General features: G+C 51.5%; 1 protein-coding gene across 1 annotated transcript in view; it reads left to right on the top strand.

The window, feature by feature from the left end:
* LOC141191468 (uncharacterized) overlaps positions 1-13,548 on the top strand; it is a 618,018-nt gene that overhangs the window by 161,932 nt on the left and 442,538 nt on the right. The gene's annotated exons all lie outside the window — the stretch shown is intronic.

Raw genomic sequence — 13,548 nt, 5'->3', positions numbered from 1 at the left:
TCCTCCCGTGTGGTCTGAAGAACGGCAGGCACAATCTAGTACCGTCCTCCCGTGTGGTCTGAAGAGCGGCAGGCACAATCTAGTACCGTCCTCCCGTGTGGTCTGAAGAACGGCAGGCACAATCTAGTACCGTCCTCCCGTGTGGTCTGAAGAGCGGCAGGCACTATCTAGTACCGTCCTCCCGTGTGGTCTGAAGAGCGGCAGGCACAATCTAGTACCGTCCTCCCGTGTGGTCTGAGGCACGGCAGGCACTATCTAGTACCGTCCTCCCGTGTGGTCTGAGGCACGGCAGGCACTATCTAGTACCATCCTCCCGTGCGGTCTGAAGAGCGGCAGGCACTATCTAGTACTGTCCTCCCGTGTGGTCTGAAGAGCGGCAGGCACAATCTAGTACCGTCCTCCCGTGTGGTCTGAGGCACGGCAGGCACAATCTAGTACCGTCCTCCCGTGTGGTCTGAGGCACGGCAGGCACAATCTAGTACCGTCCTCTCGTGTGGTCTGAGGCACGGCAGGCACTATCTAGTACCGTCCTCCCGTGTGGTCTGAGGCACGGCAGGCACTATCTAGTACCGTCCTCCCGTGCGGTCTGAGGCACGGCAGGCACAATCTAGTACCATCCTCCCGTGCGGTCTGAGGCACGGCAGGCACAATCTAGTACCGTCCTCTCTTGTGGTCTGAGGCACGGCAGGCACTATCTAGTACCGTCCTCCCGTGTGGTCTGAGGCACGGCAGGCACTATCTAGTACCGTCCTCCCGTGTGGTCTGAAGAGCGGCAGGCACTATCTAGTACCGTCCTCCCGTGTGCTCTGAGGCACGGCAGGCACAATCTAGTACCGTCCTCCCGTGCGGTCTGAAGCACGGCAGGCACAATCTAGTACCGTCCTCTCGTGTGGTCTGAGGCACGGCAGGCACTATCTAGTACCGTCCTCCCGTGCGGTCTGAGGCACGGCAGGCACTATCTAGTACCGTCCTCCCGTGTGGTCTGAAGCACGGCAGGCACTATCTAGTACCGTCCTCCCATGTGGTCTGAAGCACGGCAGGCACTATCTAGTACCATCCTCCCGTGTGGTCTGAAGCACGGCAGGCACTATCTAGTACCGTCCTCCCGTGTGGTCTGAAGCACGGCAGGCACTATCTAGTACCGTCCTCCCGTGTGGTCTGAAGCACGGCAGGCACAATCTAGTACCGTCCTCCCGTGTGGTCTGAAGAACGGCAGGCACTATCTAGTACCGTCCTCCCGTGTGGTCTGAAGCACGGCAGGCACTATCTAGTACCGTCCTCCCGTGTGGTCTGAAGCACGGCAGGCACTATCTAGTACCGTCCTCCCGTGTGCTCTGAGGCACGGCAGGCACTATCTAGAACCGTCCTCTCGTGTGGTCTGAGGCACAATCTAGTACCGTCCTCTCGTGTGGTCTGAGGCACTATCTAGTACCGTCCTCCCGTGCGGTCTGAGGCACGGCAGGCACAATCTAGTTCCGTCCGACTTCTTTACAGCACTCTAGGGCATACAGGTGGTGGTCGTACTTTATATGGGGAAAAACAGGTGACAGGTTCCCTTAAGGCTGTGTGCCCACGATGCATTTTTTAAGCAAAAACGCTGCAGAAACGCTTAAAAAACGCATGATAGAAGGCCTGCCTTGTTCCCCAATGATAATCCACATGTGCTGTGCACATGCTGCGGAAATTTCCTCTGCGGATCATCATTGCGGAAAAAAACACAGCACTACCAATTATTTTGCGGAAGTGCTGCATTTTCACCGCCATTGACTTGCATTAGATCGCATGGATTACGCATCACTGTATATGTAGATGCGCATTCCATGCGTTCTAGTGTGCGGATGGTACCCAGGTATAGAGGAGAGGAGACCGTCCTCCGGACCTGGGTACCATAGAAAACTGTAAAGAAAAAAAAAAGAATAAAATAAAAAATAAATATATACTTACCTTCTGGCGGCCCCCGCTGCACTCCTCCTCTCATGCCGGAAGTTCGCGATGTACTGAAGGACCTGCGCTGACATTATAGTCATGTGACAGGTCACGCGACGCTGACGTCGGCAGGTCCTTCAGTGTATCGCTGCTGGCAAGGGAGAACGGAGGGAAAGCAGGACACCGGGGGCCATCAGAGGGTAAGTATATATTTATTTTTTTAACATTCTTTCGGTCACACTATATAAATCCATGCCGGTTGCATGGATTTCTATAGTGTGACCAAGTTGTCAAACACTTTCCAAGTGATGCTAAAATCGCTTGGAAAGCGCTTGACAACCCGCATGCGGAAATGCAAGTGAATAACGCTTCACTTCCGCTTGTCCCTGGCAGCAAAACGCATGTACAATCCGCATGCATAATCCGCATGTACAATCCGCATGTACAATCCGCATGTACAATCCGCATGCATAATCCGCATGCACAATCCGCATGCATAATCCGCATGCACAATCCGCATGTACAATCCGCATGTACAATCCGCATTGTGATGCAGCAGGCATCCCTTTAATGGTTCAGTGTGTGTTTTGACGGACCACGTACCTCCCTCAGCTGACTGGTCACATGACTGTGACATCACACAGGTCCTTTTGCACAACAGAAGGTCTGGACATGTGACTGTGAGATAAGCACAGGTCCTGTGGCTGTTTCTATAGGATATAAAAACCCTGGTAATTTGAGACAGAAGTATGCAGGGGTGCAATAGGCGTGAGATAGGCGTGAGATAGGCGTGAGGCCTGTTACCCATGTGTGTGGCACCGTGTGAGGCCTGATGAAGCTTGGTGGACTCCTGGAGGGAGAAGCCTGGATCCTTGTGTGTGTAAGTGATGCCAGTAAGCCTTGGAGAGCCAGAGGTTTTGGAGGATAAGCGTCCTGGAGGGCAGAGCCTGGATCTGTGTGTGAGAGATGCCAGTGGCCTTGGACGGGATAAGGGCTGAAGACCACGTGTGGTAAGCTCTAGAGCCACAGTGGTGGTGGAACCAAATGGACTGAAGCAGCTAAAACCTGACAAAGGTAATACACTTTGTTATATGGACATTGCTATAGTATTACCTTGCTGAAGGCTGTATCTGAAGCCAAGTGGGCCTGTCTGCCACTTGGACTCGTGGACATTATATGTGTGAACTGCGGTTTATGAAGTATAATAAACTGCTGAAGTGTGAAAACCGGAAAGACATTGCTGGTGTGCATTAATTGACGCGCTGCAGCGAGTATTCCCCAGGATGATGACTAGCGCTGCCTTACAGCATGCACAATCCGCATGCACGATCTGCATGCACGCTCTGCATGCACAATCCGCATGCACGATCCGCATGCACGATCCGCATGCACGATCCGCATGCGTTTTTTTCTGCCAGGGAGTTGCAGAAAATCTCAGGATAAAATCCTGAGCATTTCTGCATCGTGGGCACACAGCCTAAAGCAGGTTTTCATCTATGCAGCTTGTACAAGTGAACTTCATTGTTTGAAAAGTGGGTTACCTGTCTAAGCCATGTTATTACAGTACCTTTTATATGGTTTACACAGGTGCATCATGGGCTTTCCCTGCCCTATGAGTAAAATGAAAGGCTAAAATACAATGTGGAAACTTAATCAGAGAAATGTTTTATTTACATTCAGAACAGGTTTAAAAGAAACAAAATAACCATTACCACAGAAATCTCAAACGTTTAATTGTAGAAATATTATAGAAATAACATTTTACCATTATGTATAGAAATAATTCTAATTTTATAAAAGTGCATTTATGGGAGGATTGTGGGTAAGGTCTTTGGCTTTGCCCCGACCCCTCGGCCTGCCTCCGGTGTCTGATGTCTCAGCGTCCTGGAACTGAGATCATGATGCTGCTTTGGATAGCAAATCAATAGCCTTGAAAAACCCAGGAATAAGGGAAGGGGGTCTTTAGGGAAATTGGTCTCGAAAACAAGGCAGCGTGGAAAAATCTATTTTGTGGCTGTAGGCGACAACGTCTCAGACCCAAGCGTTGTTGACTACCGAGAGCCACTCATCCTGGAACCAAAGGAGACGGCCGCCCACCCTGAGAAACATCCCAGGTGGGAATCTTCTAGATCCGGGCCTGGCAGACCAGCGCTGGTGGGTTCGTTGATGCCAGGAGGGGGCTAGCCTAAAGGAAGGTCTCTTCTTTTCCTGGTGGGCCGGAGTGTTGTCCTTTTGGTTGCTTTTCCACACTGAAAATTTCCGAAAGGACCATAACTGGACTGTGCATCTCTTGGGAGGAGGGCATTTGGCCCTCTGTTGCGGAAACAAAATACTCTTACTCCCCATGGCATTAGAGATCATCTTATCTAGCTATTCGAAAAGGCGGGAGCCCTGGAAGGTGAGGCTGGTGGACTTTTTGGAAGCTGAATCCACGTTCCATGATTTCAGCTATGAGGCCATGGGGATGGTGATGTTGCCGGCTACCAGGGCTGAATAGGGGGCTGCAGGGGGGTGGGCACACTCTCCTTATGGGGTCTCTGGGGGGATATAATGTTTGCAGGGGGCCATCTGCTGGGACGCCCCCCCCCACAAGCGTGCATCATCCGCCCCCCCCCACACAAGCGTGCATCATCCACCCCCCCCCACAAGCATGCATCACCCCCCCTCCACACACAAGCGTGCATCATCTGCCCGCCCTGTAAAGATGTGCGGTTGTGGATTTTAATAATCACCTAGGCAGGTTATCGATGCAATTAGTTTTATTCCTTCTGACCTCGGTGAAGAGCAATTCCAGGTAAATGTCCAACAGGCAATTCTCTTAGTCCTTGAGTTTCCAACCTGGGATCAGTAGTTCCACTGTCCCGTACCAGGTGATACCCACTGTCCCCCAACTTTTGGTTGGCCCACAGCTTTTTGTATCTCCCGCCGGTATATTGGCAGTCACAGCATATGCTCTTTCGGATGATGGATATCACGACCGCAGCCCGTGATACCACCCAGCTCTCCGTCCGACCAGCAATGCCTGTTCTCTTCCCCACAGAGCACCCAGAGCCTGCAGCATGCACCCAGAGCCCCCACAAGCCTGCAGCATCCCTCCGGAGCAACCACCAGCCTGCAGCATGCCCCCACCAGAGCCATAGACATGCCACCACAGCCCGCAGCATCCCCACAGAGCCCCCACACGCATGCATCATCAGCCCCCCCCAGAGCCCCCACCAGCCCGCAGCATGCCCCCAGCGTCCCCACAAGCCCGCAGCATTCCTCCAGAGCCACCACCAGCCCGCAGCATGCCCACACAGCCCCCACCAGAGCAATAGACATGCCACCGCAGCATGCTCCCAGCATCCCCACCAGCCCACAGCATCCCCCCCAGAGCCACCACCAGCCCGCAGCATCCCCCCAGAGCCACCATGAGCCCGCAGCATCCCTCCAGAGCCACCACCAGCCCGTAGCATGCCCACAGAGCCCCCACCAGAGCCATAGACATGCCACCACAGCCCGCAGCATCCCCACAGAGCTCCCAGAGCCCCCACACGCGTGCATCATCAGCCTCCCCACAGAGCCCCCACCAGCCCGCAGCATGCCCCCACAAGCCCGCAGCATTCCTCCAGAGCCACCACAGCCCGCAGCATGCCCCCAGCATCCCCACAAGCCCGCAGCATCCCTCCATAGCCCCCACCAGTCCGCAGCATGCCCACACAAGCCCGCAGCATTCCTCCAGAGCCACCACCAGCCCGTAGCATGCCCACGGAGCCCACACCAGAGCCATAGACATGCCACCACAGCCCGCAGCATCCCCACAGAGCTCCCAGAGCCCCCACACGCGTGCATCATCCCCCCCCCCGCGTGCATCATCCGCCCCCCCCACAAGCGTGGATCACCAAGCCCGCAGCATCCCCCCCAGAATACCTCCAGAGCCCGCATCATGCCCTCAGCATCCCCACAGAGCACTCAGAACCCGCAGCATGCACCCAGAGCCCCCACAAGCCTGCAGCTTCCCTCCAGAGCAACCACCAGCCCGCAGCATGCCCCCACCAGAGCCATAGACATGCCACCACAGCCCGCAGCATCCCCACAGAGCCCCCACACGCGTGCATCATCCGACACCCCCCCCCCCCCCAGAGCCCCCACACGGGTGCATCACCCCCCCCCCAGATTACCTCCAGAGCCCGCAGCATGCTCCCACAGAACCCGCACCAGCCCCATAGAGCACCCACGAGCCCGCAGCATGCCCCCAGAGCCACGAGCCCACAGCATGCCCCCACCATCCCCCACAGACCCGCAGCATCCCCCCCAGAGCCACCACAAGCCCGCAGCATCCCTCCAGAGCCCCCACCAGCCAGCAGCATGCCCGCATCATCCCTCCAGAGCCCCCACAAGCCCGCAGCATCCCTCCAGAGCCACCACCAGCCCGCAGCATGCCCACAGAGCCCCCACCAGAGCCATAGACATGCCACCACAGCCAGCAGCATCCCCACAGAGCTCCCAGAGCCCCCACACGCGTGCATCATCAGCCCCCCCAGAGCCCCCACCAGCCCGCAGCATGCCCCCAGCATCCCCACCAGCCCGCAGCATGCCCCCAGCGTCCCCACAGAGCCCCCACCCACAAGCCCGCAGCATCCCTCCAGAGCCACCACCAGCCCTTAGCATGCCCACAGAGCCCCCACCAGAGCCATAGACATGCCACCGCAGCATCCCCACAGAGCTCCCAGAGCCCCCACAAGCGTGCATCATCACCCCCCCCCAGAGCCCACACGAGCCCGCATGCCCCCAGCGTCCCCACAGAGCCCCCACAAGCCCGCAGCATTCCTCCAGAGCCACCACCAGCCCGCAGCATGCCCACACAGCCCCCACCTGAGCAATAGACATGCCACCACAGCCCGCAGCATGCCCCCAGCATCCCCCCCAGAGCCACCACAAGCCCGCAGCATCCCTCCAGAGCCCCCACCAGCATGCCTCTTGCATCCCCACAGAGCCCCCACAAGCCCGCAGCATTCCTCCAGAGCCACCACCAGCCCGTAGCATGCCCACGGAGCCCCCACCAGAGCCATAGACATGCCACCACAGCCCGCAGCATCCCCACAGAGCTCCCAGAGCCCCCACATGCGTGCATCATTCCCCCCCCACACGTGTGCATCATAATCCCCCCCCCCCTACACACACACACACACACACACACACACACACACACACACACACACACACACACACACACACACACACACACACACACACACACACACAATCCCCCCAGAATACCCAGAACATAGCCCCACAGACCACCCAAAGCCCGCAGCATCCCCCCAGAGCCCAGCACTGACCTCCTCCTGAAGCTTCACCATATCACTTTCTGCATGAATCTATGGCGTCTGGTGCTAAACTAGAACACGCCCATAATGCTGTCAGGACACGCCCCCGGAAACGACGTCATACCTGGAAGGAGCCCATACATTCTAGCGTTTACCAGGGAGGAGGCTGCAGAGCGAGTGGTTGGTGGTGAGGCTGCTGAGTATTGGGGAGACATGGCGGATGACTGCGCACCCCACACTGAGCTCCTGGGGGGGGGCAGCCTCAGTCCTGGGGGGGCACCCTGGCTTCCTGTGGATGTGGTTAGTCCCCTGCACTATAGAGAGCGGCTCATAGACTGCTGTAGAGCAGCAATGGTCGGTGACGGGTCAGAGCCGGGGATTACAGGGAGCCGCAGCCTCTCACCTGTCAGCAGTTGGACTATAAACCAGGTTTCCAGTCACTGACAGTATGGCTGGAGCTGCGCCCATTATGCACTGTTAGAACTTGGCGATTTCTGCCATGTTTGGAGGTTCCTGGATTCTGTATTTTTCTGCACAGGGTTTGTCCATGAGAAAAAGGAACACAGAGCGCCAGTCCTGGCCACAGGTTGTGTCTGGTACTACAGCTCCGGTCTAGTGACGTGACAGGTGCTGAGCTGTAATGCCACACACAGCCTGTGCCCAGGGGTGGCGCTGTAATCCAACAGCTCTGGCTTTCTACTCTGGGACAACTTCTGCAAGGCTGAATTCACACATCTGTGCTCCACGGAGCGAGCTCAGATCTGACAACCGCTGGGTCACCAGTGCTGATCTGTGATTACCTCCTAGGAATAGATGAGGCACTGATCAGGTCCGGAGAGCCGGGCCGGGTCCTCCGATCCCACCACGGATGTGTGAATTCCTCCTTAAGTTAATATCTTAGTGTTAGAGTTCTCCTTTAGAATTTGTGTTCACATGAGAGTAATTTATTATAGTTTATTGTGTAACGTTTGAAAAACGTATCGATTACTAATCCTGAGTTACAGCCAGTAATAATCTAGAGCTGCGTTCAGAGATCTGCAGGCTTCTGAGCTGAAATCTCCCAGCAGTCCTTGCTGAGATCACTATTGTTAGTGTTGCAATGTTAAGGCAGGTGCAGATAGCAGTGTTTTCGGCTGGAGTGCGACCTGACAAAACATTGAATCGCACTGTGACCAGTGTTTGTCCAAGGAGAAAAATCGGACTTGTGCACGGCCCGATAGACAGTCTGTCCGAGGACAAAAATCACTATGCTTGAGTTTCATCTAATATTCGGATCATTCTCGGCCATACAAGTTAATGAGTTCTTGGAAAAGATCGCACTGCACTCAGATGACATCTGAGTGCAGTCCATTTTTCACGGATTGACGTAACGAAGAAGATGGAGAATTTTTTTTGACCTATGTCTTGTATCTTGTTTTGTGTCACTTTATGTACAGTTCTGGCCAAAAGTCTTGTGACTGATAGAAATTTTGGTGTTCACTTCAGTGTTTTTAGATCTTTTAGTCAGATGTTTCTGTGGTTACTGTAATACAATTATCAGCATTTTATAAGTTTTACACTTTTATTGACAAATACATCAAGTTTATGGAAAGATTCAATATTCAGTGTTGACCCTTATTTTTCAAGACTCGTTCCCTTCGCCTTGGCAGCTGGATATCGGCTGCTGGGCCAAATCCTGACTGACGACGGACAATTTTTGTCTAATCAGTGCTAGGAGCTCACTACATACATTTCTGTTTGTCCACCCGCTTTTTGAGGAGTGACCACAATCGAATTGACATCTGGAGAGTTTACTGGCCATGAACCCAAAATGTCAGTGTTACCCAGACACTTAGTTGTCACTTTTGCCTTGTGACATATTCTCCGTCATGCTGGTATATGCATTGTTAATCACCAAAAATGCTCCTGCAGTGTTCTTAGGCAAAATTGTGAGTGAGCCCACTCCCTTTTGATGATGGATAACTCCACACATGACTCGTCTCGGGTGCTTTACTGTTGGCATAACACAGGACTCAAAGTAGCGCTCAGCTTTTCTTCTCCGGACATTCATTCTTCCATATGTCCCTAACAGTTTGAAGGGGGCCTTCATCAGGGAAATAACTTTACCCCAGTCCTCTGTAATCCAATCACTGTAGTTTACTGCATTTTATAATCCTGTTCTTAATCTTTTTCATGGAGAAAAGTGGTTTCTTTGCTGCCCTACTTGACACCAGCACAGCCTCCAAAATCCTTCTCCTCACGGTGTGTACAGATGCACTGACGCCTGCCTGCTGCCATTCTTGAGCAAGCTCTGCACTGATGTTGAACCAATTCCATAGCTGAATCCTATGGAATCCTAGCTGAATCCTATGTAGGAGGTGATACAGGGACTTGCTGGACTTTCTTCGGAGTCATGAAGTCTTCACAGCAAATTAACCTCCCCCTATTAAGTTATTATTTATTATAGTGCCATTTATTACATGCAGCTTTACATGTGAAAAGGGATATACATAGCAAAAAACAAGTACAATAACCTTGAACAAAAACGAATCACCGACTGGTACAGGAGGAGCGAGGACCCTGCCCGCGAGGGCTTACAGTCTACAATGAATGGGTGAGGATACAGTAGGTGAGGGTAGAGCTGGTCGTGCAGTGGTATGATGGAGCGGTGGTTACTGCAGATTGTCAGAAGAGGTGGATCTTCAGCTTCATTTTGAAGGTTTCCATGGTTGGCAACAGTCTGATATATTGGGGTAGAGAGTTCTAGAGTAGGGGGATGCATGGGAGAAATCTTGCGTGCGATTGTGGGAAGAGGAGATAAGAGGGGAGTAGAGAAGGAGATCTTGTGAGGATTGGAGGTTGAGTGCAGGTAAGTACCGGGACACTAAGTCACAGTTATATGGAGGAGACAGGTTGTGGATGGCTTGGTATGTCATGGTTAGGGTTTTCAACTGGAGTCTCTGGATAATGGGGAGCCAGTGAAGGGATTGACAGAGGGGAGAGGCCAGGGAATAGCGGCGGGGACAGCTGGATTAGTCGGGCAGCAGAGTACAGTTATCTGACAGGAGAAAACAAACTCCTTTGCCATGCTTGCCGATGGGGCGAGGGGTGTGGGAAACGTGGAATCCAACATATGAAAGTGCAGCTGGAGAGGCCATGTCAGAGGGGGTGAGTCAGGTACCATTGATGCCAAGGAAGGAAAGTTTGTTAGTAATGAAAAGGTCATGGATGTAGGAAAGTTTGTTGCAGACGGAGAGAGCATTCCATAGAGCTCCTGTTAGTGGGATTGGGGAAGCGGGGGATGGGCAATGGGTATAGGGTTAGGAAGGTTGTGGAAATTTGATAGATTGTGGATGAGAGGTAGAAGTGACTGTGGGGATGTGGTGAGGAGGGCCATGATTTGGAGAGATATCGCCAGCAGTGAGGAGCAGCAGGAGAGAGCGTGAGGTGGCTGTATGTGTTTGGAGACAGAGGATTGTATGTTGAGGAACAGATCTGAGGAGGAGGTGAGATGGAGGGAAAGATGACCAGTTCATTACTAGGTGTAGGGATGAGAAGGGTTAGTAGAACGTGTAGGACTATAGGGGTGAGAGTGAAAACAAAGAGAAACATTTTTTACTCTGGCTGTGCAGTTACCTTCAGTTATCTTCTGGTTCAATTCTGGTCTAACTCAGTGCAACACAATGTAAGGTGGCTGCCAGACAGGTCGTGGACGGGAGGTATGTGTCCCCGAAGTACCAAACTTCGGTGATGTAGGACATGGAGAAGCAGGCTCCAGAACACATAGTGCTGGGAGGGAGTTAATGGGCCTGGATTAAAGGGCCGGGTTTCAAGAGCAGCTGAAAGAGTTGGGGGGAAACAGCTGCTCACTTACCTCCAGTCCAGGTCTTGGAAGGCTGATTTAAGACAGCTGCGCATGTCTCAGTGGTGCTGTGTGTTGTGCAAGGTGAGCAAACCTTGCATGTGCTGCTCAGTCTGCTGGAGGCCGAGAAAAATGGTTTTTAACAGGGAAAAATGCAAAGTACTACATCTGGGCAATAAAAATGAAAAAAGCATATACAGAATGGGAGGAATAGAGCTAAGCAACAGTACATGTGAAAAAGACTTAGGTATACTAATAAATCACAGACTGAATATGAGTCAACAGTGTGATGCAGCAGCAAAAAAGGCAAATACAATTCTGGGATGTATTAACAGAAGCATACAGTCTAGATCACGTGAAGTCATTATCGGTCTTTACTCCTCTTTGGTCAGACCTCATCTGGAATACTGTGTACAGTTTTGGGCACCACATTTTAAAAAAGACATAGACAAACTGGAGCAAGTTCAGAGAAGAGCGACCAGAATGGTGACTGGTCTGCAAACCATGTCCTATGAGGAACGGTTACAGGATTTGGGAATGTTTAGCTTGCAAAAAAGAAGACTGAGAGGAGACTTAATAGCTGTCTACAAATATGTCAAGGGCTGTCACATTGTAGAAGGATCATCTTTATTCTCATTTGCACAAGGAAAGACTAGAAGCAATGGGATGAAACTAAATGGGAGGAGACACAGATTAGATATTAGAAAAAACTTTTTGACAGTTAGGGTGATTAATGAGTGGAACAGGCTGCCACGAGAGGTGGTGAGTTCCCCTTCAATGGACGTCTTCAAACAGAGGCTGGACAGACATCTGTCTGAGATGATCTAGTGAATCCTGCTTTGAGCAGGGGGTTGGACCAGATGACCCAGGAGGTCCCTTCCAACTCTACCATTCTATGATTCTATGATTCTAAAAGCACTACATTTAAACGGCTGATGCCGTGCTGTATGGACTGGTTATTTTTAGTTTTGTTCTGTTATAGCAGTGTTTCCCAAACCCTATCCTCACGGACCCCCATAGGTCATGTTTTCAGAATCTCCTTAGTATTACACAGGTGAGAGAATTCCTGATGCCTTGATGATTCTTCAATCACCTGTGTAATACTAAGGAGATCCTGAAAACATGACCTGTGGGGTCTGTGAGGATGGGGTTTGGGAAACACTGCGTTCTACCTTTTGTGTATCTATTATATGGTGGCAGAAGGTGCCAAGCCCCCCCCCCCCTGCTTTGGGCAGAGGGGAGGTATGTAAGGTTGCTGCCGGACAGGTCGTGGACGGGAGGTATGTGTCCCCGAAGTGCCAAGCTTTGGTGATGTAGGACCCGGAGAAGCAAGCTCCAGCACACATAGTGTAGTGATAGGGTTTTGTGGTTAAGTAATTTCCTTGGGAAAAAATTAATATGCATTTTTTTTTTTTAACAATTCATCTGATCATTCTTCATAACAATCTACAGTTAATGCAAATTGACACTATAAAAACTGAAGCAGCAAACTTTATGAAAGCCAGAATGTGTTTCAGTCTCCAAACTTGACGACTGTGTATTATTGTGTTCCCTCTTATGTATATTATTGTGTCACCTCTTATCTTGTGTATCGCTTCTCTCTTCAGTTTGTTAGCCTCATGCGGCTGGTGATTCTTGATGACTATGCCCGGGCTGCGAATGGGCAGCAAAATACCTAAGTAATCGCATCGCCCAGTTCAATCCTGGACCTGACAATTACTTCACACTTGGGCTACCCACAGGTAATGTGCCTTTTATCTATCTTTATCCAGTTTTCCACGAGTTGGTTCAAGCGTTTTAGTTGTGGATTGAACTATTTTTGCACATGTGAATTACGAGAAGTCCTCACGAGTAAGTCAGATGTGTACGGCAAAGCTTCATAGAGGAGGGAGACTCCAAGTTCACTGCTGAACATCTGCTCTCTCCATGTTTCGTTGCGATCTACCAGTGTCTCCGTAAGATTTGGCCATTCTCTTCTGTTATATGCAAGAGTGTGCCAATTTTCCAAAGGAACAAGGAGATTGAGTAGCTCAACAGCCTCTTGCCACTGATCGGCAAACAAATTTGGAGAAAATAATTGGACAAAGCCTGAAGGACGCTGTAATGCAGGGCTGTGTTCTGGGGGATCGATGAAGACATAAGAAGCATGATCTGTGCTGAACAGTATGGATGGTAATCCAAAGCCTCCATAACCAAGCTTGGCGTGGAAGGCACTCGGGAAATAGGAGTGTGAGTTGGGGGTCTCCCAGTGGTAATACAGTTGGAATCACTGCCTTATTAATACAACGGGGAACTGTTTTGATTTCAATTAACAATTTAAAGAGGTTGTCCGAAACCAACACTGATTTAATCCTAAATCTCTATTTAATTTAATAATCTACCGTATTTTTCGGACTATAAGACGCACTTTTTTCCTCCAAAATTTTGGCGGAAAATGGGGGGTGCGTCTTATAGTCCAAATGTTGGGGGGGG

The sequence above is a fragment of the Phyllobates terribilis genome, unplaced genomic scaffold (genome assembly GCF_046119375.1).
Source record: "Phyllobates terribilis strain yellow unplaced genomic scaffold, ASM4611937v1 Scaffold_46__1_contigs__length_10046794, whole genome shotgun sequence".
Taxonomy (NCBI): domain Eukaryota; kingdom Metazoa; phylum Chordata; class Amphibia; order Anura; family Dendrobatidae; genus Phyllobates; species Phyllobates terribilis.
Note: the sequence above shows the minus strand (reverse complement) of the source record. Positions and strands in the feature narration are given on the sequence as shown.